We start from the raw sequence: 26,561 nt of genomic DNA, 5'->3' as shown, positions 1-26,561 counted from the left end.
TTCTGTCCTGGTTTCTCCACAGGCAGTGGCTGGCCTTGCCAGAGCTAGCCTTCCTAAAGGCCAAGGAGGCATTCTCACTCAACTGTCCTGGTGTGTAGCAAATACCGATTCCATCTGCAAAGTACTTCAGAATTCAGATTTTCAAACCTTCTGTGGTTTTGATGTTATTAAGTATATTCTTCCATTAGTGCTATAGACATTCGACAAATATTTGTTGAAGCTGTTTTTTTATCTAAAGAAAAAGAAAAGCAAGAGCAATGAACTTGGGTTCAGTGCACCAAAGCTCTAGTCCTTCCTCTGTCACTGACTAGTGATCTGACATTGTACAGATACTGTAACCTTCACATCCCTCTGCTTTCTAAAGATTGCGAGCTAGATGATTTTTCAACATCTTTCCCCCCTTACATTCTCTGATTCATCTTCCACTTCTAAAGATGAGGAAGCTGAGGCCTACAGGCACGGACGGATTTCTATACCTTCTCCCGGTTAATTAATTACCGGGCACATCCGGGGGGAATCTTTGTTTTTACAGGAGTTAGCAAAAGGACTGCTCAGTACCAATCATAAGGTGTTTTATCTTGAATGTGAAGGATGAAATCATAGCATGGGCTGGCATCAGGAGCCTGGTTGGTTTTAAAGTAAAGACCTCAATTCTTGTCTCAATTCCCTTTCCCTCTTCCCTGTTTGAGTCAATCAGGGATGAAAGAGTTGGTGGGTCTAAAATTAGTTGGTGGGTCCTTTCATCTTAGATTCTTTTGAAATGAGAACTTAAACCTAAGCCTCAAGGAACTGAAAATCTAGTTTTTCTTCCACAGACTTCTGGAATGTCTGGACTTTTGCCCTTACCAGACCAACACAAGGATTTCTCAAGTGGGATACCACTTTTATCTCAAACCACCTCTTTTGAGGAGGTTACTAAAAATGCATTGGCCGAGATTTCAGACTTCAAACCATGTCACGTTTCTTTCTGGGGTTTTATGTATCAGCTCCTCATATACAGGACAGCCAGGAAGCCCTGTGTTGCCCTCATTGCGGGCCTGTATTGGACGCACATAAAGTACAAAACTGGGTGTCCCTCAGCCAGGGCACGTGGGACTCTAATGTGCACTTTCAAATCTAAGTGCTGAGGCAGTCGGTTCTCTGGCCACCGCCGAAGAGCCAACAATCAGGACGGTGGGAAGGAAGCCAGCTCGTGGGATCTGCCACACAAGGGCTGTGGTTACTTGCAACAGTGCAGTGAGCAGAGTTCATGACGTGTAGCTGTGGCACGGAGTGTTTTAGGGTCCTACTGGTCCATTTCACAGTGAACTAATTTGGAATCATCAGGCAAGGATAAAATTGTCCTCTGAGGAGACTTTTGCTATTTAGCTACCTTGTCATAAATTCTGTAACCCTGCTACCAGGCTGCTGACCACAGAGGGGCCAGCTGTCCAAATCACCAAATCCTAGGGAGCACTGCAAACTCCAGCATCACCTGGGTGAGCATAAGGAAAGCATTTAGCATAAACCACTGGAACAAGAAAGATCTGGGTTCAAATATCAAATATCTATCAAGGATGCTGGAAAAATTACCAATCCTTTCAGAAAGACAGTTTTTTCATCTGTAAAGACACACACACTGTATATAACCCAGTATCTGGACATAGGAAGTGCTCACTAATTGTAAATAATAATGATAATAATAAGAAGAAGAACAAATATACATATATATAAATATATTACTAGGAAGGATCTTTTATCCATGAAAATCATGAGCTTTGAGCTTAGATAGATAAGGGATTGAATGTCATATCTGCTGTTTACTCTCATTCTACCTTCTGAACTTCTGTTTTGTTTGTCTTTCTGCTATAAAGTGGGGTCATAATATCAGCCTACAGGGTGGCTTTGTGGATTAGACGTATTTCATGAAAAGCACGTGTATTATTACAACATGTCAGTTTGTTCTTTGGTTGCACAAGGACATTGGCCCAGATGACCTCTGAGCTCTATTCTTTCATAAATCTGTGATACGAGAGTCCTTAATCTCAGAGAGCTCAGAAAAACATGGCAAATGCAAAAGACACTTTTTACCAGGCATTAGTGCCAGGGGCCAATGTCCCCAGAACCACTGTCCTACTCGGCCCACACATGTTCCTTTCTTTGTCGCCCTCCCTCGCTCCCTGTGAGGGATACCCTTACAGCCTCACCTGACCTCCATGGGATGAATTTCACAGACTTTCACACACAGCACTGCAGCACCAGTTTATGAACTGACCAAGCTAGAACTGCTCAGACCCTGCGAGGGGTCTTCGGCACTATGAACACATTTAGCCCCACAATCCCCCGAGGCATTGGCTAGGCCTCCACAGCACAGGAGGGGAGACTCGCTCTTCCCTCGTGTTGAGATGCCAGATGGACAGTGCAGGACTCCGCCATTAATATTCACACCCCACCCAGACTTGGCATTCTGTGGGATGTTTTAAATTATGGAGGAGGAGAGGATAAAGCTGAACACATTTATGTTATGTAACTTTTTTTTTTTCCAAAAGGATTAGCTGTACTGGGGACACACAGCTGTTCTTTCCACAAGTCTCTTCAGAGCAAGCTGCAGACAATGGTAAGAGCAGAAAGCTTGAGACCAAATTCCTCATTCTTCTCTTCCTAGCTGAAAATCACTGCAAATTCCTGTGTTGAGCAGGAAATGTGTTCGACTGAAGAGAGGGTAGCTTTCTCAAGTCTAATTGATGGATGTCCATCTCCGTGTTTCTAATTAAGTCCTCCTTTCCTGTGCTCCTCTGGGCTGGTCCAGATAGGCTCTTCTTTCTCAGTCCCCTTGTTGGGATCTGTTTTCTTCTTTTTTTCTTCTTTCTTTCCCAGAGACAGATGTGTCGTGATATTATAGTGTTAAAGTTTCAGAGCTTCTTGCACATACAAACCACTTCCAGTGCTCTATACTCAATATTGTATTAATATTTGCAGTTTTATGCTCATTTTCTTAAGGATGACTCCCCTAGATTGCTTCAGTTTTAGACCTCACAAAATGAGCATCTCTCCTTAATAGCTGCATCTCAATTTTCTCTTTGGGAGATGAGGCATTCCCATTCTTACTCCATGTGGCTTGAGGATTGACCAATCCCAACTCCGGTGGCAGAAACATGTTCTGGCATAGCCAATCAGTTTATTTCATCTTTCTGGCCATAAGGATTACTTCAAGATTAGGCAAATGACCTAACTCAATCCAATGATACTCAAATGTGGGACTTCAGTTGGAACAAATAAACAAGAGTGACGGACATTTTTTTTCCATTGAAGTTTCTGAAAAGGAAGGATGTAAGCCTATAGCTACTGGAGATTTTCTTATAATCAAGACAGAAGAGCTCACCTGAGAATGAAGACAAACAGCCAAGAACTGAATAGAGATAAATTTCTAAATGCAATATTCTTTTAACAACCAACGGTTCAGTAATAATAATTGCCAAGCACTGTTCTTGGCAATAGAGCTTTGACAATGAACAAAATGGTAACATTCCTGTCTTCATAAACTGATATATTAATGTTCTTAGTGGTATACGATTTTGTACACACACACACACACACACACACACAGGAGACAGAGAGAGAGAAAGACTGAGTATCCCTAACCTGAAAAATCTGAAATCTATAATGCTCCAAAACCCCAAAATTGCTGAGGGCCAATGTAATACTCAAAGGAAATGCTCACTGGAGCATTTCAAATTTTAGATTTTCAGATTATGAATGCAAACTAATAAAAATATTTCAAAATCAGAAAAAAAAAATGAAATCTAAAACACTTCTAGTCCCAGGCATTTCTAGTAAGAGATACTCAACCTGTGTGTGTATGTGTTTGTGTGTACAATGAGTGCTATGAAGAAAGATAAAGTAAATTAAGGGGGATAGAGAATGACTTGGGGAAGACTTTGTCTTTCTTCTTGGTGGCTGAGGGAAGGTTTCTGCAATGGGCTTGACAAATGAGTACGACCTTGACAAAGAATGGGAGTATGTCCATTTGGACATGTGAGGGAAGTGTGATTTAGCATAGGAACATGCAAGCTCAAAGATCCAATGTAGGAAGGCAAGTGGAGTGTTCAAGGAGAGAGGCCACTGTGGGTGGAGTGCAGGGACCCAGGAGTGGAGCAATAAGAAAGGAGTGTGGAGGGGTTATCAGGGCCAGAGTATATCACAGAGCCTGGTTGGCATAGGGAGAATAATGGAATTCATTCTGTTTGTGTTGGAAACTTATTGGAGTTTTGAGAAAAGACGTTACATGTTAACATTTTCATTTTCAAGGGTGGCTCTGGATGCAATATAAAGAACAGACTATCAGAGTCAGAATGGAACCCTGGAGACCAGTTGGGAGATGACTGCAGTGGCCCAGGAGAGGCGTGATGGAGTGTGGACAGGATAGCAGCAGGGAGGGTGCTGATAGGTGGCCGGATTATGGGTACATATTGAAGTTAGAAGAGATGGAATGTTTTAATTGATTGCATGACAGATAGTGAAATAGAGAGATGAGTATGACTTCCTGGTTTGGGTCATGAGCTCAGAGTTAAGTGGAGTTGCTATTTACCAAGACAGGGTACATCAAGAAAGAAGCAACTCTGGGTTAGGGTTTATCAAATGTAATTTCTTTTTCTATCTCAGTTGATGTCCCTGCAGTGTTAGAAACTGCTGACCATTTATTTCTTGTGTTGTCTCTTTTACTGTCTATATCTACCACATTCTCCTGTTTTTTTATGCGTGACTTCTCTGCTCCTTCTGTTAAATCTGTCTCCACAGATCCTCTTGCTCTACTTACCACTTACAAGTGTTCTGACCCATATTTCTCTAGTTGCTAAGTGGTTCTGAGACTTCATTCACATATAAGGTTTGACTATCATGACTTTTCTTATATATTTCTATCTCCAATCCATTGTAGCTTGGACATCTAGTCCCAGAAGTCCTATAGATACCTCAAACAAAACACTTTCGTAATCAAACTCCTTATGTAAATATGCTTCTTCTCTTGTTTTATTTCTCCTTGCAAAAGACATGATTGCCAAGACAGCCACCTGGCTAGAAGCCTGGGATCATCCTAGGCTCCCCCTTCTCACTTACCATACCCCACATTTAAATAGCTAGAAAATCCTACAGACCCTACTTTCTTAATATAGTTAATATATCTTGTTTCCCTTTTTGCTGTTTCCGCCTTACTAGACTTTTCAATGCTCTTGTTTCCAGTATTGTTCATTTCCTATATATCCTCCACACTATTGTCAAAATGACATTTTTGAGACATAGGTCTGAGCATGACATTTCATTACCCAAAACTATTGAATGACTCTTGGTTTTGGGGACCAAGTTCAAACTCAAGGTTCTTCATGATGTATTATGTATGAGCACAAGCATCTCAGGCTAACTCTTAGCTGGGGTTGAAGGGATTGACACCCGGCCTTTGCATTTTGACTCTTTCTTCCCCCTACAGAATTTTACTTTTTGTGCGTTTTCTAAAAACAAAGTGATGGTTCTCTCCCTCTCATTTAAATATCAAGAGATTTATATTTTTAATTGAATTAACATACTAGCACAACACAAATGCTACATATGCCAGCTGAAGATGAGGCCTCAGCCTGGCTCTACAGCCAATCATAATCTCTCTGAGCAGCATCTCTCCTTTGCCCATGATGGTGCTGGCTCTGAAGTGGAGCTGCGAAAGGGTTAGCACATTCCAGTGCTCTTGAGGACAAGGTGAAATGTGACTTTCTAAGTGCTGACTTAAATAATTCCAATTAATTTCTTTCTTTGGCCAGCTTCATGCTCTCTACAGAACTGGAAAACTACCTTTTAATATAGCCATTCGTTAGTCCAAACTTTGGCATAATTGCTCTTCCAATCACTGTTAGCAAGAAAGAGGTGGTGAACTTAGCTGTTGGCAGCAAGGAAATTTCAATATTAGCTTCTATCATTTATAACACTGATCATTGCTACACTCAAGTGTGAAAAATAATAGCAATTAGATTATATAATAGTTATCACTAAATATCACATAAATGTAGGAGTAAATATATGAATTTTTCTTTTATCCAGTGGTAAGACTTTCCCTTCAATATTTCAAATATTAGATTTTTCTTTTTGTAAGAATGATTCTAATTAGGTCAAAGAAAGCTTTATCCTTGACTTCAAAAGGCAAAGGAGAAGGCTTTGTGTGTGGTTATGTCTATGGGTTAAGGATTTGGAAAAGTCTTACAGATAACTCTGTGTGTGTGTGTGTGTGTGTGTGTGTGTGTGTGTGTGTGTGTGTGTGCAGGAATAATGGGGTGTGGTACTTCAAGCATTATTTCTAAGGGCTAAAATCAGATAAACTTTAAGTTTCCTTTTGATCCTGAGAGTCTATCTTTAATGAACCTTAATTCCATTTTCTATCCCAACTCAGTGATGAATGCCTGGGTACAAACCTACCCTGCTGAATACTGTTTATTTCCATGGGCACAGGGTTAGAATATGGCACTATTTTTAATGGATATTGAAAGGATGGATAGCAATGCTTATGACAGAGGAATTACCATGGCCTTTTGCAGATGCCAAATGTCACTGTGTCCTCTAGGATCTGCCTAACATCTGTGGGAGAAAGTGAGCATGTCATTTGAGGGAGTGGAGCCAGAACAAGGCTACTGCTTTGTCAAATGGCATGCCTGATAGCAGCCTTGCGTCACGGTCTCAGAAAGGCAAGATGCGAGCTTCCAAGTATTGTCTGACCTTAATGTACAATAGAAAATGATCAGAACAATAAACTACTCAGAGTTAAGAAGGAATTCAAAGAGGCAATGAAGTATTCAGGAGAGTATGAACTCTGGAGTCAAATTAGGCCAAGGTTCATACCAGCTTTACTACTCATCATCTGTGTTTCCATCAACAAGTTACTCTCTCACTTGGTTTCTACATCTGTAAAAGCAGGTGCTAATTTATTCAACACTGTTTTCTATGTGTGTTAGAAACTGCACTGGGTTCTGCACATTTAGTGATGAATAAAACAGAGAACAGAGTCATAATCTACATCCCAGAACATAGATATCATCTATAACATAGTCTATGAGAACACTGACCACCTATTGTATACAGGAGGGTTTCACATACTACATAAAATGTTTTTAATGCAGAGATGTGGTCTGATTCATCTTGATACTCCCAGCCCCTTGCCTGGTACTTGTTCATTGACTATAATTCAATTCTGGCATTGTTGGATTTTACCCTTCCATCAAATTTCTACTACGTTCATGTTAATTTACTAACTTCTCCTCTGAAAATACTGTGTGCCTCCCTCCTCTGAGTTTTGCTTATATAATAGTGTGTGTTGAATTATGTTCCACCCAAAATATGTACTGATTAGGACCTCCAATCCCTATGAATGTGACCTTATTTGGGAACAGGATCTTTGCAGATGTAATCTAGTCACAATAATGTCATCCTGGATTAGGGTGGGTCCTAACCCAATGACTGATGTTCTTATAAAATGAGAGAAATTTGGACATAGAAACATTAGGAGACTATCATGTGACAGAAGAGGCAGAGATTGGAGTGATACCTCTGCAATCTGAGCATCATCAGGGATTGCCAAAATCCACTGGAAGTTAGGAAGAGTCAAGGAAAGGTCCTCCCTAAGAACCTGCAGAGAGAGCATCGCTCTGCCAACCCCTTAATTTTGGACTTCTGGCCTCCTAAACTACAAGAGAATAAATCACTATTGTTTCAAGCCACTTAGTTTGTGGTATCATTTTTTCACAGCAGCCTTAGGAAACTAAAACAGATCATTCCTCTCATGTGGACTGTACTTATCTCTTAGCTCTACCTGACGGAGGCCCACCTCTTCTTCAAGGCCCAGCTCAATACCCCCAGCAGCTCCCTTCACAGTAACATACCTGCTGAGGAACCAAATGTCACTTATAGTTTTTTTATGTCCCACATGTCTTCTTGTATCTTTATGGGTTTTTTTTGCCTAACAATAATAATAAAAGAAAAACTAACATTCATGTAGTACTTTTAGTGTTCTCTAATGTGAGCTTCACAGCAACCCTGTAGGGTTGGAAAATTCATCCTCATTCTGCAAGTGAAGGAAGTGGTGATGAGGGAGTTAAGCCACTCCCCGAGAAGACCTACAGCCAGTTTAAGTCCACAGGCAAAGCACAGGCAGAGGAGGGGCACCAAGTCTCCGTGCATTTGTGTTTGGTGCTCTTCCTACTACCTTTGTCAGTCTTTCTGACCAAGAAGACCTAATATCCTAGAGATCCTTCTCGACTAATGGCAGGCACAGTATAAGCAGTCAAAATATTTTTTAACTGTATGGATTTTAACTGGAACAGAAGAATTTTTCATTATGTCCCTACTGGGAGAAATGCTTCATCATGCCCGCAGCTCATTTCAAGTCTGAGAAGCTCCCCAGCACAGATTATAAGAGACAGGACAGATTCTGTATCTGGGTAGTAACCCACCTCTCCAGAACACTCCACCATCTTTGAGAGTTCACCAAGTAAGTGAGGGGAAGGCATGGCTTCCACATTCCAGAGGGAAAAGGATTTTGAAGTTCTAGAATTATTCACAACTTCTGCTGTTTCCACTCCCTGTTACAGAGCAGGTGGAAAAGGATTAAGCCTCAACACAACTTTGTTTGCTGGCATAAATCACAGGAGACACCTGTTATTAGCAATCTCATGGAAGAATCAATGCCTTTTTCCCAGTTGGAAGCATCGGACATTGAAGTTAATCTCTCTCTCTCTTGCTCTCATTTTAAGTGTCATAACTTCATGCAGAGGATAGCTGGGGTTTTAGCAACCTGTCCTCAGTCTGATTCCCACTTTTTGAACCACCAGATGCTCTCAGCTCACCCATTTGCCTGAAGGGTCCCTAAACAAAATCAAATGGCAACACTCTGCAAGGACAGTATGTTTGTTCCCTCTTCCAGGGTCAGTCCAATCTGTATCTTTTGCTTTGTGCCTCATATATTTCTTTACAAACTGCTGAAAGCTTGGTTTGGAGCCATTCCCAGAACATGCTGATATCAATCTACACATTTGTGGTATGCTCTTCTTGGGCCCTGCTGGAAGAGTATTAACATGATCAGAGTGCTTGGATGACTGCCTGGGAAGAAGTGAGCTTCATCCTGGAGCTTCATTCACCACATCAAACCTTGTTTTGTCATGCTACATCCTAATGACACTTGGAAGGCGAGTTCTTGATTTTTCCCAAGAGAAACAACCAACTGTCTCCCTGTCAGGGACAACTGCGAAATAAGGCAGTCTATTTTGGATGATGGTTTTGGTCAGATTCTTCTGTCAAGAACCACGTTTGGCATGAGATTATGCCATGCTACCTCCTACTTATCCTCCAGAGCCCCGTTCATTTATATCATCCTCCTAGAAGCCTCTCTTCACCCTCAGTTAGCACATGGTCTTGTGAGCCCCCACACTTATACTCATTTCTATCAATTCCATTATTTGGTAATTACCTGTTTCTTTCTCTGTCTCCATTGTATGATTATTATCACAAATGATGTTGGTGCCCTATCCAAGTCCCCTGAGATCCCTTTTATCTGAATGGTGTACCTATTCCTCAACTGCTCTGGGTGTTTCAGCTCAGGGCTTTCCCCTGCAACTTTCTCCTCTTGGTCCATTGAAGACACTTCTCCTTGGAGTTCCTGGCCTATGATGCACTGTGACCTCCTCCACTACCACTAATCTCGCCTCAAGTCAGGACATATTCTGTGGTGCAATTTATGTTCCAGAACCCCCTACAGGACCAGGCTAAAGTAGACCTTATCTGAAACTTCATTCCTACTTAGCTCCTTTCCCTTATCCATTTTTCTCTTCTCACTCTCTTACCAGCTTCTCCAGAATGTATTTCTTCAGCTAATCCCATATCCATGAATCCATGTCTCAGGCTCTGCTTTAGGGAATCTAACCTAAGAGTGAACTATATATAATCTCATTTAATTTTAATAACCCAAGAGATAAGTATTATTATTCCAGCTGGAGAAACTGAATTTCAGGGCGAGTAAATAACTTTGCAAGGCTACGTAATGAACACCTGCCTGCCACATATCAGTTGTTCAGTAAATATATGTTAAATGAAATAATTATCTCATACCTCCATTAACTCATCTGGTGATCGTGAGTCCCAAGACCAGGTATTGCTTCATGGTAGAATAGGACACTCTGAATGGGCCTATGTCTTGGAAGCTAGATGGGTCCTCTGGGATAAATGTAGGAAGAGGAAATCCAGCTAGATCATAGAGAGGATTGTCAGTAAGTGGGTGAAATGCAGTAGCAGTGGGGACTGGAACAGAGAACAAATTTAGAACCTAGCAGAAAGTAATAGACATGCGGCCACAAGAACCACAATTCTAGAATGGCCCTTGAGACCTCATGAAGGTCTCGTCACAGCCTGGAAAAGTCCCAACCACAGAGAAGCTGCCTGAGAAACGAAGACAGGTGTTGGGCTCACAGAAATAAAGCAGAGACTGATTTTGTAAATGACAGGGGAAAAAAACTTAGTTACCACTATATCATTTATGCTTAGAAGGGCAGCTGGCACATAGCAGGTGACAATAAATATTTATAGAATAAACAAATGAATGAATAAAGTTTGCACTGTCACTTGATCCTGAGGCAGAGCCATGGGTTTAAGGTAATAATCTAGTTACTACTACACAGGGCCATGAGGCAAGCTGACTTATTGCAGGTTGCTGACTCTGATGCTAGGTCCCGAAGTTGTCCCTAGAAAAGAAGGGAGGCCAGACCAGCTCACTGGATGGATTCTGTTGAAGAAAATTCAATGACTTCTGCTTAGGAGACTGGGCTAGGGAACTAAATGGAACATTTTCAAAGGCAAATCAGTCTTTGAAAGGATGTCTGGAGCTCACTATATTTCATCTGTTGATCTAAGCATATGAACCAGATGAATCCTAAAAATGTTGTTATTTTTCTATGATGGGCGATGAGTTACTTTTTCTTCCTATGGAAAAGGGAAGTAGAGTGAGAACTCTTCAACTAGCTGCAGGTCCCAAGGAATCACCCTCTCAGTTGTGATTCATCTTGCTTGCAATGTTATCCTGTCGGTGTGGACAGCTCCTACCACATACTTGAACACTCAACTTGTGTCGTCAGCTCTGCTGAGAAGGTTTCTGTTTTCTGTGGCACCCTAATCCTACTTTAGCCCAAAGTTTCCCTTCCTCTGAACCTCTGAACTCATATAAACTCCCTACCTTTATCTCTGTTATAGCACTATGTTAAAATTCTCTCTTCCCCCCACCTTTTTTCCCCTCTCTCTCCTCTCTCCCTTTATCTCTCTCTTTTCATTTGTCTGTCTTGTCCCACTAGATTTTGAAATCCTTAAGGAGAGCTAAGTCATTGTTCCCCAAGCTGGTGTACCTGAAGTCTGGCACATAGTAAATCTTCACTGTTTATTAGATGAGTAAATATTATAACATAAAACTGAAAAAGTTGCAGATATGCGATAATAGTACACAGTCATACAAATTTTTCTGTCTAATCTGACTGCTGATCACATCTTGGTTTTAGAGATACTAATGCCTTGGAAATAGAGGGAAAGCTTAATAAAGATTCAGAGATGGGACAAATGATTAAACATAGCGAAGATAACCACTAATTTCAAAGTCTAGAACTGATTGGGCTTATGTAACAAAACTCAATTGTATCATATGGCAATTATTTCAGCATTTCAATTCAGTTCAATACAGATGTATTGGGGGAATTACCATGATCTGGAAATACCGTTTTCCAAAGATAATTGAATTGAAAAGGGTGTAAGGGGAGAAGTGAGGAGAGGGAAGAGTAGAGAGAAAATTTAGGGTCAGATTTGTAGTGTCCTCAGCCACCCCAGGCAAAGTAATCGAAAATTCACTGGAAAATTATAAACGGAATTATTTACCACAAAGTACACAACCAAAATTTGTCCTCAAGTATTACTGTTGATATCATGAAGAAATATCCTAAGCCTGGGAAAAAACAGATACAAGAATAGATTTAGTCTTGAATATATTTAGTCTTATACATGTGAACTATGAGTGAAGTTCACCAACTCTTTCTTGTGACCACGAAGATCAAAGCCAATCGCCTAAAGTTAATAGTGGAAGAGTGTTTATTACTGACACTTACATAATGTTTTACTATATTCTGAGCACTGATCTAAGTGCTTTACATGCAGTAGTTCTTTAATCTTCATAACAATCCTGTTGTGAATCATCCATTTTGCACAGAGAGATTAAAGAACTTGTCTAAGGTCACACAGCTACTGACTGACAGGGCACGACCATGACTAAAACTAGGAAGTTTAGTCAAAGAGATTATGCAGCACTAAACTTTGAGAGACTGAGGTTAGCTCTTAGGAAGAACTTACTTAACTAAAAAGTTATTGTATTAATAGAATAGTGGCTCTCATTTTTCCAGGATATAGGACTATCTAATGCTCTTTTGCAGAAGATGTAGTTTTAAAGATGCAATTAACTGTCTTTCATGTATGCCTGGGATACTAGTATAGCTTGGAGGTAGAGAGGTACAGTTGGAAAACACATTTCTTTCTGCCTTATATATCTGTGATTTTATACAGACCAAGGCCTGGAAGTTTTACAGCATAGAATCCTTCATCAAGGTAACACCTCTATATTTCATATACAAGTTACCTTTGTCAAACATTGAGAAATACAAGCAACAAGAGATATGGCCCTCAAAGATAAAGTGGGTGGATGGTCTGAACATCAGATAGTTTTCTAATGAGCATTTCTCACCTTTCTGCAGTGAGAAGACAACATGCACACATTTCAACTGGGGACTGAGGATAGCCAGATTTGAGTCCCTTCTATAATTTATATATAAAAATTCACAGAAGTAAAGTGATTTATGCAAGACATTAGTGCTAATACATAGCCAACTATAATATAAACTTTTAAAACTCTAAAACAAAAAATGGTATTTCAATTTTCTTAATATGAAGATAAGACTAACAACTTAATACTAGCAGGTTGTATTTATTCCAGTAGTTTTGTAGCCTATGTTCATTTCTATTGCAGTTCAACATATATTTATTTTGTGCCTTCAGGGGGTTAGACCTCTTCATGTAACTGGGGGTCCAGTAGGAAATGAGCGGGTAAGATCTCTGCTCCCCACAGAGCTCAAGTCCTAGACAGGGGTGGGGAGGTGAGCATGAAGCAATCAAATAAGTAAAAAACATTCCAATCAATGTATAGACTACAAGGAGAAGTAAATAAGGGTGAAGAGAGAAGAACGGCAGCAACTACTTTAACTTGGGTGTTTAGGGGAGGGTGCTTGACATTTAAGCTGAGTTCTAAATGGTAAGGAGTCAGGCAAACAGGTACCAGGGGAAAGCGTGCTCAAAGGCAGAAATGAACTTGCCCTACTGGAGGATCTGAATGGGAAGAGTGGTATGATGTTGGATCTGAGAGGTAAGCAGAGGTCATAGAATGCGTGTTTTGTAAACCAGAATAGGGAGTCTGGTGGGAAGTCACAAGAGACACGTGTGTGTGTGTTTTTTGCACATGTGTGAGTACACTTTTATAAACTCTAAGCTGAAATTTTGCTTTTCTATTTTTGATATGTACAAAATATATAAGGAATAATATATTAATAACCTATGTTCTATTGCCTCTTACAGAAGAGAAATATTAAAAAATACCTTAAGTACATTATATTTCCCTCATGATCCCATTATTTTATTTCTCTTCCTCCCTTCTTTGCTCCCATGATCTTTCCAAGACAAACTCTAGTCTGAATTTGGTGTCTTTCATTGCTATGTTTGTCTTCATATTTTTAGACCATATGTAAGCATCTTTAAATAATTATAATATTGTTTGGAAAATTTGTATGATAACATTTACATATATAACATCATATTTCATGTTTCTTACAAATATTTTTTCCTCAATATTATATTTGTGAGATTTATTCATGTTGATACATACATATATACCATTGCATAGATATACAACACTTTTATTTTCTATTCCACTACCAATTGATATTTTATTTCTTTGAATGTTCACTTTCACAATACACTATTACAATGAATATTCTGTTGTGTCTTATTGTTCCAGAAGTACAGTGATTTCCAGTCTTTTCCAATATGCATAAAAATGTAAATAAACATAACAATTCAGATTAGACTACTTGGGGCAGGAGACAGCCCATCAGCTGAGAGGATGAGTATTTCAGCCCACTAGTAACCCATTAAGGCTTCTGTCATTAGCATTAATATTTTTCCTCTTCCTGATCTATCAATTACTGAGAAAGTTATGAAAAATTCTCCGTTTACGAGGGTGGAATTATCAAATCAATTTTGTCAGTTTTTGATTTTCATATTTTGTGCTTATAATATTAGATTCATTGACATTTAGAATTTTTATATCTTTCTAGTGAATTGCTCTCTTTATCACTAGGCTGTGATCCACTTTGTCTTTGGAGATTTTGTTCAGCAGGGAAGGATATTGTATTTAAAAATGATTGTCCCCATTGCCATATGGAGAATGGAACATAGGAACAAAAGAAAGGATGAGAGTGATGAATAGAAGAAAGAATGGCATCCTGGTCTAGGATGTTTTCATAAAGATGATGACAACCTCATGTTTGTGATGTGTTTTGAGATGACAAGATTTTCTGATTAAATGAACATGAATGTGAAACAAGGAGACAGATTCAGGATACTACCAACATTTCAGTTTTTGGATTGAATAATTGACTGAAATAATAACAGTGTCCTTGTCTTCTGTTATATAAAGGTGTGGCACAGTGTATTTTCCAAAAATGGCTTCAATAATATTTCCATGCTCTTCCAGAACATTTCCACTCCTACAGGTAGAGTCTATGATTCTCTACCTTGAACGTGGCCAGGTCTCTTTGATTTCCTTAGCTAATAGAGTATGGAATGGCATTGCAAAATGATGCTACATGACTTCTGAGGTTAGATCATAAGGGGGGATACAGTTTCTCTCTGTTTCTCTTGGGATGATCCCCCTTGGAATTCAGCCACCATGCTGTGAAGAAGACTAGACAGCATGGAAATCCCCACTTGGAGAAGACCCAAGATCCCTGGCCCTCAGCACCAGCTCAGTGTAACAGCCAGCGCCAACTTGCCAAGTGACTGAGCCACCTTGGAAATAGACCATCCACCCTTCAGTTCAGCTGCCCACCTGATGCTGCACAAGGCAGAGACAAGCCTTTCTTGTCAAACTCTTCTCAAATTGCAGATTTGTGAAAAATTTGTGAAAATATTTGTGAATAGTTGTTGTCTTAAGTCACCAACTCTTGGTGGTGTTTTTATGCAACAATAGACAAGCAGAAAAGATATATGGAGGAATATCTTGTGGAAAGAAGGTAGGGCACAGAAAGATAACTCTCTCGGCTGTGTTAAGTTTGAGATCCATATTAGACATCCTTTAAAAATTTCAGGTGAACAATTGAACACAAATGTCTGGAGTTCGATGGAGGGGTCCAATCTACAAGTGAAAATTTTGGCATTATTGACATGTAGATAATATTTACATGCACAGGGATGGATACATTTATCAAAAGACAGCCTGTCCATTCAGAAGAAAATAATGTCATTGATTCCAACAAACAATTATTGATTTATTGAGCCACTGATATTTCTATTTTTTTCAATACATATTTTAGGACGTTCTATAGATTATTAACTCTACTGTGTTTTAGGAATGGTTCTGCCTATATGGAGTGTACATTTGTCAGGTTTGCTTTAGACTTTGGTTTCACTTAATATTAATTTTATATAATAAATTTGGTACCTATAGACTCTCTTGAGTAATCATTCTAGTTTCTATACCTTTTTGTATACAAAGAGGTCTACATTTTATTAATATGCAGAATGATCCATATATCTTAAACATATCATGGATGTCTCCACTAAATTCAGGACTAGGGTCTTCTGGATGGATCCACTCACCTAAGGGATAAAGTGCCCTTTTGAAATGGTATAACATCAAACTTATGGATGTTCCTCTAGCAGTTTCATTCAGCTTAGGGGATTCTTGGAGCTGCTGGAGGAGGGAGAACATGAGGAAATTGGAGGCCCAGAGGCTTCCACAGAGCAGCCCTACTTTTAAGTGTTTTATGCATTGATATTCCTCACGAGGGTTCTACTTAGAAACATAGAAAATCAAAGACTTTATTCAATTATCCCCCTTCAATTCATAGGCATGAACTCAAGTCCTGTTTGAAAGGAGTGAATTCAATAGAAGAAAAGGATAAAATTTCTCAGTAAGGCTTGATCACTCCTGGCTGATCTAGTGTCATTATTCTTTTTGAGCCATAGCAGCCTTTGATTGTAGGTAATGCTCAGATATTTCATAAAATAACTCAGTTTGTTTTCAGATTTGGTAGACCTAATGCTACTTTGAGGGATACGTACTCGAAATGATAGGTGAAAATGGGCCTTGTTACACTTAAAGAAAGCCCTAGAAATTATTAGATAAGCAAGCCCTATTTTATCTTGTTGTAGCATTTGCCCTGATATATAACTCCACTAAATTCTATAACTTGACAATGATTTAATGAAGTTAAACAAGTTAAATTCTTTGGTTTTTTAAAATAACATTTATCTAGCATTTACCATGCAATAAATTCTTCATGCGTATCTTCTCATTAACTACCTGAAATTAGCCTGCAAGATAGAAGGTATTAACCTTATTTTACAAATGTCAAACCTGGCTTTTGAAAAACATTAGAGCCACGATTGAACAAGCATAGGTACTCCTATCTTCATTGCCAGGGCTCTCAGCCACACAGCCTCCCGCTCTCCTGTTTTGAAGGAAATCTCGGAGTCTTAGCACTCTCACTCTGCTGGAAAGAAAACCGAGGCACATGCAGATGAAGAGATTGTTCCAAATCTAGTGAATAGTAGACCTACGATTCAAAGTTAGTTCCATCTGGCTCCAAATCCAGGGTTTCTCTCACTCTTCCATCCTATGCCCCCCATTCTCCTTAAGTCTGGCCACCAGAGGAAGGAGCCAGCAATACTGTTGACCCATAAAATAGAAGCTTTTGTCCTCTCACAAATATTGAGTTGAGATGTTCTTCCTTCTCTTTATCTTTTATATATTTTGCTGCAGAAGAGAAATTAGACATTTTGAAAAGAGTTGCTTTGTGCCTTCTTTTGGATGTCTTTTATGGGACCTGCCTGCCTGCAGACCAGAAACTCCCCTCCATGAGCTGAGCTGACCAGTGTAGACAGCAGTGTAGACCAGCCTAGACCAAATTTACATGAGGAAAGCCCTTGAGTACCATTACTTTGCCTGTGACTGGGCTGGTGAGTTTAATTTAGCAGAAACACAGAAGAAAGGTTTATTCTGGCCAGTGTTCTACACTGTGTACTCTAATCTTGCTTTGTCATTAAAAAGGCTATTTTTTTTGTATTTTATTTCTGCTCCTGTGTTTCAGTTAATTCACTACCTAGAGAAAGAAAGACAATATCAGTTGTAAAGTAAGGACTTGAGTGTCTATCAGCCACTTAGAATTCTTAGAAATGCATATCTCTCAATATTTTGCAAAATCCGTAAGAAATTAATTTTCAAAACTCCAACTCTCTCCTTCCATGTGTGTCACAGCTCCTAAACCCCTTCTATGGTAGAAGTTCTGGAGAGACAATTGAAATAAGGAGTTAATTATTTAAACTGTCCTAGAAACTGCAATACTGATGACCATTTGGTTCCTATAAAAATTCCAGTATTCATAGATCAGTTTAACAAATAAAAATGTATCAGCTAAGATCAAGAGTTTTTTGACTTATGGAACCAATTTTTATCTACAAAGCCTATTGGCCAGTTCTGGAATTGACATAATGACCCACAGTTTTAATTAAGTAACTGTGACAGCAAAGCTGGGTGTGCTGGAAGAAAGTATCAGTGATGACAGGAGGTACCATATCAATACCACCACCATTCATGCTAATTCCCGCGAAATAGCTGATTACCTCCAAGCCCCCAAGAAATTCCTTCTAAGGTTCCTGAGCCTGAACGAATGTGCATGACCACTCCACTGCAAACATCCATCTGTCAAAGAGAAGATGAGGAGTAAGTGAAATTAGACCATGGCTCTCTGGTTTCCCCTCAAAGCTGCCAATGAATGAGAGCATCAGCTGCACCAGATTGGGCTAGCCAGGCCTCTCATCCTTAACTGAACACCATCCACCCAGGCTGTGAGGCACATCCTGTGAATAGGGATGACTCAAGCTCGACAGGTGTCTGATGGCTTTGCCAACCAACTGCCTATTCCAATGGACAGGAGCAGCAGCACATTCTTGATGGCATGCAAAGACTACAATGAATAGCAGTCTGTGTCTCCTCACAGAGGGCAGGGATTGGGTTGGGGACAGGTGTGAAGAGCAGACCCAAGTGCTTAACTGCATATTCTCAATCCCAGTAGGAGGTACTGCCAACTGGCACATCAGCAGCCTTTTGGTTTCCGAAACACCCCTTGGTTGTTCTTTTCCATGGAACCTCTGAGTCAACATTAACCATAAGTGAAACTAGTTATAGCAATACCTTAAAAATGTTCTAGATTTTAACTTTTCAGGATACGTACATATTTATTACCTTATAAACAATTTTTCATGTGACACAAGTATTGATGTTCTCATGTACATCACACAGAGAAATAAACTAAAGCTCATAAACAGGGAATTTTCAAAGGCACATACTTCATTCAAAAAGGAGCAGGGCAGACTCTGGGTCCCTTAATTTTTGGCACTGTGTTTTTTTCTAAAATTTTTATTGCTGAAATATACATAACTTACATTTTAATTCTAAAGATTACTGGGAGAAGAGTGAAACTGTTCTAAAATAGATTGAATTGAAGGACAATAAGTTGATTCACTTATTTTTCTAATCTTTTTTATTAATTTATTCATTTATTTGGTACAATTAAAAAAGACAGATAAGGATATTATTGTACCTATACAAACAGACTATTTTTCTCACAATTTATTATCTATGGGCATTTTTAGCCAGCACTGTGTAAATCACTTGATTTTAGGGTGTCAAGGTGACACATATTAGTGTGATCACATGATAGTTCCTCAACCCCAATTAGTGGCAATTTCAATAAGACATGAGTATGTTCCTTATTCTTGTATATAAATACCGATAGATGATCCACAACTGCTTTAGTGACTCCATGATCATTAGAGTTCCAGAACCCTTATATTTTTCTGCTCTGCTCTTCCATCCTCCACTCCTATTTTCCAAATTATAGTTCAAGCTGTTCAACTTTATTTTCAAGCTCATGGTTTAGTTCTATTCCAAATATCCACATTGTATCCAACATAAAGGAGGAAGGAGACAGAAAAGAACATACCTCTTTCTCTTACAGATACTTCCTGGGAGTTACCTATAGTACTTCTTACAGTCTATTGGGTGGCACTTACTCACATGACCACATCTGTCTACAGGGAAGACAGAAATGAAGCCCATAATTTGGAAATCATATGCCCAGCTAATGTTGGAGAGTTTTATAACTGAGGGAGTCTTGGAGATTGGATTTTGGTGGACAACCAAGAGTAGCTGCCTCATCCAGTGTGAAAGCTCAGCATTTGTGAAATAAAATGGAAAACATAGGCAAGAAATAAATAATGAAAGGCATTTCAAAAAGCAAGAATAGTAAAGCTAATTCTCACTGACTGCTTCCAAAGTCTGACACTCTAAAATAAATTCTCTATGGGTTTTTTTATCCTAACTCTCACTCACAAAGGCCCTGTGGAAGTAGTTACTGTTTTCACAGCAAGTTTACAGGTAAGGAAATTAAGATACAAGCAAGTTAAGTCAATTGCCCAAGGTCTAACAGCAAGGACGTTGCAGAGCTGAGATCTATATCGATGTGATTTGATCCCAAAGCTTCTGATATTAATTATTGCCTTGTAGTGGCTTCCACATTATCACATTTTAGCCTCTCATTGGAGAGATCAATACAATTACTGTTTTATAGATAAAAACACTAGAGATGAAGAGTCGGTTTTATGCTCACACAGACAACAAGTGGTCAAAGGAGGTTTGATCCAATTCTTTCCATTACACCATGGTACATATAGATTTCATGTATTAACAACCTTAAAATCAATTTACAAAATAAGAGCAATAGTTGAAAAAAAGAGAGAGGAAAGATATCTGCACAGAGTCCTTTATTTGGCCATTTCATCACTTTCATTGTATTTGAACAGAGCTCAATGGGTGAATCAATGTTGCTGACATGCCTGGAGCAGATCAATTGTTTTTGATTTGATTGATCATTCAATTATGGAGCCATGAAGGGTCTGTTTGATTGACGTTGTGAAACTAGGCAAAAAGATATTCCTTGGGACTGCCTAAGCATTCTAGCATTATTCAAAGTATGGTTGTCAATAATACATGGGAAGAAACACAGAAAATTCTCTGGGATACAGGCAGAGAGGAATATGAGCGATTTGGCTCACCAAACTGGCTGTTGCATTTAAATTATTTTCAAATTTTAACTAATACTAAATGTGGCTTTGATAGTATTTCTGCTTTTATAGGAGGTGGTGGATATTAAAAATATGAGGAACGCTGATTGATTGATAACGTGGATAAAATTTGGCATTGCTCTTTGGTGACCGTAGACTCGAAGCTCTTGCCATGACACCACAGTGCCTCTCAGCAAATCAGATTACACATGAGTTCACGGTTCCTTCCCACAAGATGCCTAAAAGAAAACTTGATTCTCAGTGAAACTGGGGCATTTTGCAAAGTAATCAACTTTTTGAAAGACAAAGAAGAATCCATACTGCACCTCTTTGAATACCAATGGTGTGTATTGCATTTAATACAACATTGTCTACTTGATTGTCAGAACAACCCTATAGCATAAGTGTTATAATCCCCTATTTTACAGAAAAGGACATGAGGCCTCAGAGGCCTCACATAACTTTTCACAAGTTAGTGCTTTTTCTCAGGGTCTCTCCAGGATAAGGATAAGCAGAGACTCTTTTTTGGATATCCTGGGACTGACAATTCAGCAAGGAAATAGAGTAATATTATTAAACCAGAGACTATGACACAAGCTATAGAATAAAGGGATATAAATACAAAGGGAAAATATAGTTTTAAGATGGTAAGCATATAGAAACATTTTTATAGTCTTTAAATATTACATGTGTATTTGTTTGGTACATGGGTGTGGCAATGTTAGACCATGTCATAGAAGACAAATGTTCAGCTGACAAATATTTCCAGACAGGATGTTTGCAACATAATTTACATATTTGTAATGTACGGATTACAAATTAATCTATCCACTTTGTTAGACAACTAACAAAAATCTGGCTAGTAAAACAAGCTAGTTTCCTCCTCCATTATTGGCATTACTTTTGTGCATTTCAACTCAATTCCATAGGCTCTGTCAAACACCTATTATGTGCTAACTCCTGCCTTTTATAGATGAGATTTGATCTCTGATTTCAAGGGACTTCCAGTAATATTATCCATTGCTTTTGCAATTTATAATATTGATGTCAAAAACATTACTTTTTATTACTCAAATAATCCATATTCATCACAGACACTAATACAAAATAAAGATCAGTATAATGAACACATGTGCATGCACACAAATGCACACACACACACACACACACACACACACTCTGAATCCTACCATCTATCATTGTTAGTTTATCAATAATTAATAGTATCTATATACATTTCTTGAGTGCTTATTATGTCTAAATTAGTTTTTCAACATCAGCACTACTGGTAATTTGGTCAAGGAAACTCTTTGTTATGGGAGCTGTCCTGTGAATGGTAGGATATTTAAGAGCATCCCTGATAGCTACCCACTGGATGCCAGTAGCATCACCTCCCACTCTCAGTTGTTATGACTGAAAATGTCTCTAGACATTGCCAAATGTCTCCTGGGGGGCCAAAATCACCCTGGTTAAGAACCACTGGGTCAAAATGTATTGAAGGCACCATTTCATCGAAATAGCACCAAGAAATAATTGGTATTTTTACCTCATTTAAAGAAAAGGAGACTGAAGGTCATAAAGACTAAATAACTTGCGCTTGTTCCTTCAGCAATTATTAATAAATGGAAGAATAGAGATTTAAACACAGTTGTGACTGCCTCCAAGTCAGTATCTCTCCGTCTCTCTCTCTCTCTCTCTCTCTCTCTCTCTCTCTCTCTTTCTCTCTCATGTTTAGGAAAATGAATTAGTAAAACATACTATCATGAAACCTACCTTTCTCAATGTTTAACAATATATCATATGCATCTTTCCCTATAAAGTAAATGTAGACCTAAATCATTATTTTAAATGATGATGTGATATTTACATTGGGGATGCCCATGATTAATTTAGCTAGTTCTTCATTGTTGAACATTTATGTCACTTCTCACTTGCAAATATTATAATTAACACTTCAAAGAGCATCCTTCTATTTTTATGTGCATAGTGCATTTCTTTTAAATGTTCCACTAATTGGAATTTCAGAGAGGAATTTAATGTTCCAAATGTGACATTTCTGAAAGGGAAAGGTGGTATAATAATACTAATACTTATACTAGGACAGACAATAGCCTTAAGCCAGATTTTCCCAGGGAAATGGTATATATTTTTATCCATGTTTCGGTCACTTTTCCAAAATTAGCACATATTAGCAATTGTTTTGTTATTTAGATTTGTTTCCTCTCTCTAAAGAGATCACAAAATTTTCCATAAATTCATCAAGATCTTCCCAGGAAATAGAACAATTTCTGTTCAAATAAGGAGTGTGGGAATCTACAGTATAATTTTCAGACTCCAGGCATACAGTTAATCTTGTAGTAGAATACTGCTTCCTCTCAGAACCATACAGAGTTGTTCTATCTGTGATAGGATGATTTTACATATGCTATCTGCCTTTTTAAATTTCCCCAGTTTGTTGGGACACAGAACTATATTTCTATTTTTTATAATCATTTATTCTATGTGATAGTGATTGAATAGTCTATGCCAGGCAGCATGCCAGATACTAAAGACACAAATAACCCCAATGTTCACCAGGTCTTCTTAGTCTGTGTATAATACATAGGCTTTTTAAACATAAAATGTTAAGTTTTCCTGCTCTTATGTCATCTATTTATACAAGACCTCAGTTCTCTGAGTTCTGGGCCCCCATTGTCCTGCTGCATGGGCTGTGCTCTCTCTCCATGCTGCACCTGCTTCATCCATCTCAAGGATTTCATCTCTTTATTCAAAATCCAAGCCAAGCATCTTCTTTTTGATGAATCTTTCAGTGTTCCTTAAGCACTACACTGCTATGCTCCAACTTGGAAAATATCCCGAATAAGGCATTTATCATCCCCTTTTGCAATTATTTGCTTACTTGTCATAGTAAACAGACACAGTAATCTTCATCTGTGTGTCCTAAGAGCCCAGTGTGGGTCTAGCACGTGATAGGTACTCAGTACATCCTTTCTAAATAAATGGGAGGAGAAGAGGGCAACGTATGAGTATTCTTGGCCTTGCTTTTATAATGTCTCCTAAATTTCTCCAGAGGACACAGGTAGAGAGGGCAATTCATCTGGGAATGGTAGGGCAAGTACTAAGAGAACTCATCTGATGGTAACAGCTGTCTTGCTTTTCACCTAGAGAGGAACTAAATCCCAACAGCCCAGAGGGGATGCAGAGTGATGCCATCTGTCCACAAGCATGGACTGGGAACTTGAAAATGGGCATGAAACCTCAGGATAGTCTCCCTGCTGGTCATCAAACAGGGTGTAGATAGTTTGGGGCTTCCATGGGTTCTACTTGGATAATTCCTGAGATGCCAAGAAGTCTTATATGGTTAAGAGGGAACAAGCAGAAACTAACTGAGCAAATGCTGCTCAAAGCCCAGTCTTCACATTGTATTGTACTCATCAACTTACTTGTCTATCTTGCCTATAAGAATGTAAGAAGCTTAAATGTAGGACCAAGTAATTGATTTGTCTTTTTAACTTCAGTGTTTTTCTCAGTGCCTGATATTGAGTAGGTCCCTGTTTAACTGTTGCTGAACTGCAGGACAGGCTCCATTTCCCCATGGGAGTTTTCTGTAGAAACTCAGAAACTCGAACAGATGCTTCCTTGGGTACACTGGATACTTTCAAGAGAGAAAGGCCTTGCCTGCTGTCATCTTAGACTTTTGAAAAATGACCTAGTTTCAGTGGCTGGCTGGAGTGAATTCATATTGCCTAGTAAGAGCCAATTGTTAAATTTTAAGGAATTTTGTTAGCCACTTGTAAAAACCTGAAAGCTTGAAATTGACCATGGAGAGAGCATTTACACCACAGAAACTGGCAAACACCACAAATTGGGGTCTTTCTTTCCCCTTTCCAGGAAGACAATTTCCCATCACATCCCTCCGTAGCTCTAAGTCCCAGAATTAAGTTATAGTTTTTAACTAACCCTTACTGGATTCAGATCCTTAATATCTTAGTACCTATCAAATATATGTAATGACTAACAATTCAGGTAAAAAGAAAAGAAAGAGAATTATATGTAAACTTGGGTTTAGTATAGTGACTCAATGGTATTTATTGATTTAGGATCTATAAGTAAAGAATGTGGACTTGGAAAAAAGAATCAATTCTTAGTATAAGTTATTTGGTAGCTCTGAGTTCTAGTTTCTACATCAATTAAGGCTGAATAACTACCACAAAAAATGGCTATGTATATTAAACAAGATAATGTGCATAAGATCAATACCAAACTTTTCTTGAACATATATCATATAGGCATATATGAAAAGATTTTTTTTCAGATCCCCAATTCCTTATCTGAAGCTCATAGAGATGGATGTATCTTAAGCTCGGAGATCTTAAATTTGTAAAAAGAGAATATAATTTAACTATTGGGGGGTGCTGGAGGGGTGGGGGGGTGTATGTATTAACTATCCAAGAAGGGTTGTGAGGCATCTCTCTGTAATGAAATATATTATTTTTTTCTGCAGTGAAATACAGGAAAATTCACCCTAAATGAAACTTAGACTATAAATAGCTTCAAGTGAATTTAGGTCAGATTTAGTCATCAAACTACAAAAATACTTTGGGTTTTTAGAATCATTTGGATTTTGAGTTGTGATGGGGGATTAGTACCTGTATTATCAATATTGTTAGTTGGCTATACTCAGTAGAATTATAACCAATATTTTCTGAAGAATTCTGACTTCAAAGAGTCAAACATATTTTCCCTTAAATCATCAATATTATTTCAGATACTTGAGCTTTATCTCTCATACTGGCTTTTACATTCAGAAGTGATATAAATATTCTTTGTAGGATTCAAGAAACAAAGACAGTCACTCTTAGTAGAAATCACCCTTATCTCTTAAAGAGCCACTGCTGTAAAACACATTGCCAGCCTTTGCTATAAGGTATTTGGAAAAGCCATTACCAGCCTAAACTCTCTCATGAGAAATTCCTCTTCTCTTTCAGAAACTTTCTCTTCAAGGAACAAGTCTTTTCCATTATGGCTTCCCCCATCCCCAAAAAATGTATTAAAGTATGGGCCTGCACTTTATGTTTCAATTGCTCCAGAAGTTGAGGTGACTTTTTTGCTACATGTTTCAATGACAGAATGTTTCATTGCTAGTTATGAACTTAAATAAACAATCTTCTCTTTCACTAAAGAGACAGCAGCCAAAATTTCTATGTTCTGACTCTATGAGGCATGATATTCTGTTTTATGGTTTCCTAGCAGGATAATGGCTTGGGCATTTCTAGAGTGGATATGATTATATTTGTTGATTAGGTTTGTTAAAAATGCACTCACATTTGACCTCTGCTAACATGAACATGAAGTGCATTGCAAACATTAATGATCCCAGATAGTCTGCCCATTAGGACATTAAGAAGCAGATCTGATTAAAGAGACGTGTACTCTGTACTTCACAGGCAAAATCACGCATACTTCTTTGGATTAACTGAATGTCAAGGACTACAAACATTGAGTTCTTCTAGGCAGACAGCTTTCCCTCTTCATCCTCTAGAACAATAGCTAGAACAACAAGGGCAAAAAGGAAAGCTAAGTGTCTAACCAATATTTCTACAAGGACTTTTGTCACTCCCTATTGATGTGGCAGGCACTTAGCTAATCATTTTACACATGCCTCTTTTTAACTAGCTTGATAATTCCTAGAACTAAGTATTATTAGCTTTTGTGTAGATGAGGAAACTTTGAGGCTTAGCTGTTTAAAAGATGAAAATGTCTAAAAGAAAGTGTTTATTGAAATGGATGAATAAGGACAAAAAGGAATAACATTTAACTAGCACTTACTATTATTAATATATGTTTCAGATATTTTATAGATATAGTGTCAGTTGATATTCAGAGCAGCTCAGAAAATAGATAGCATTATTCAAGAAGCAAGAGACCTGAATATTGGAGAAATTATGTTGATCAAGATTGCAAATCTAAAAATGGCAAAGATTGGATGGAAACCTTTGAGTCTGACTCAGCCCAGTGCTTTCCAGCACATAAAAATATGTGCCAGTTGGGAACCAAGCTAGATGCAGTGAGCAATT

This window comes from Lemur catta, chromosome 9, assembly GCF_020740605.2.
Source record: "Lemur catta isolate mLemCat1 chromosome 9, mLemCat1.pri, whole genome shotgun sequence".
NCBI lineage: Eukaryota > Metazoa > Chordata > Mammalia > Primates > Lemuridae > Lemur > Lemur catta.
The sequence above is the reverse complement of the archived record's forward strand: the minus strand, read 5'-3'. Positions refer to the sequence as shown.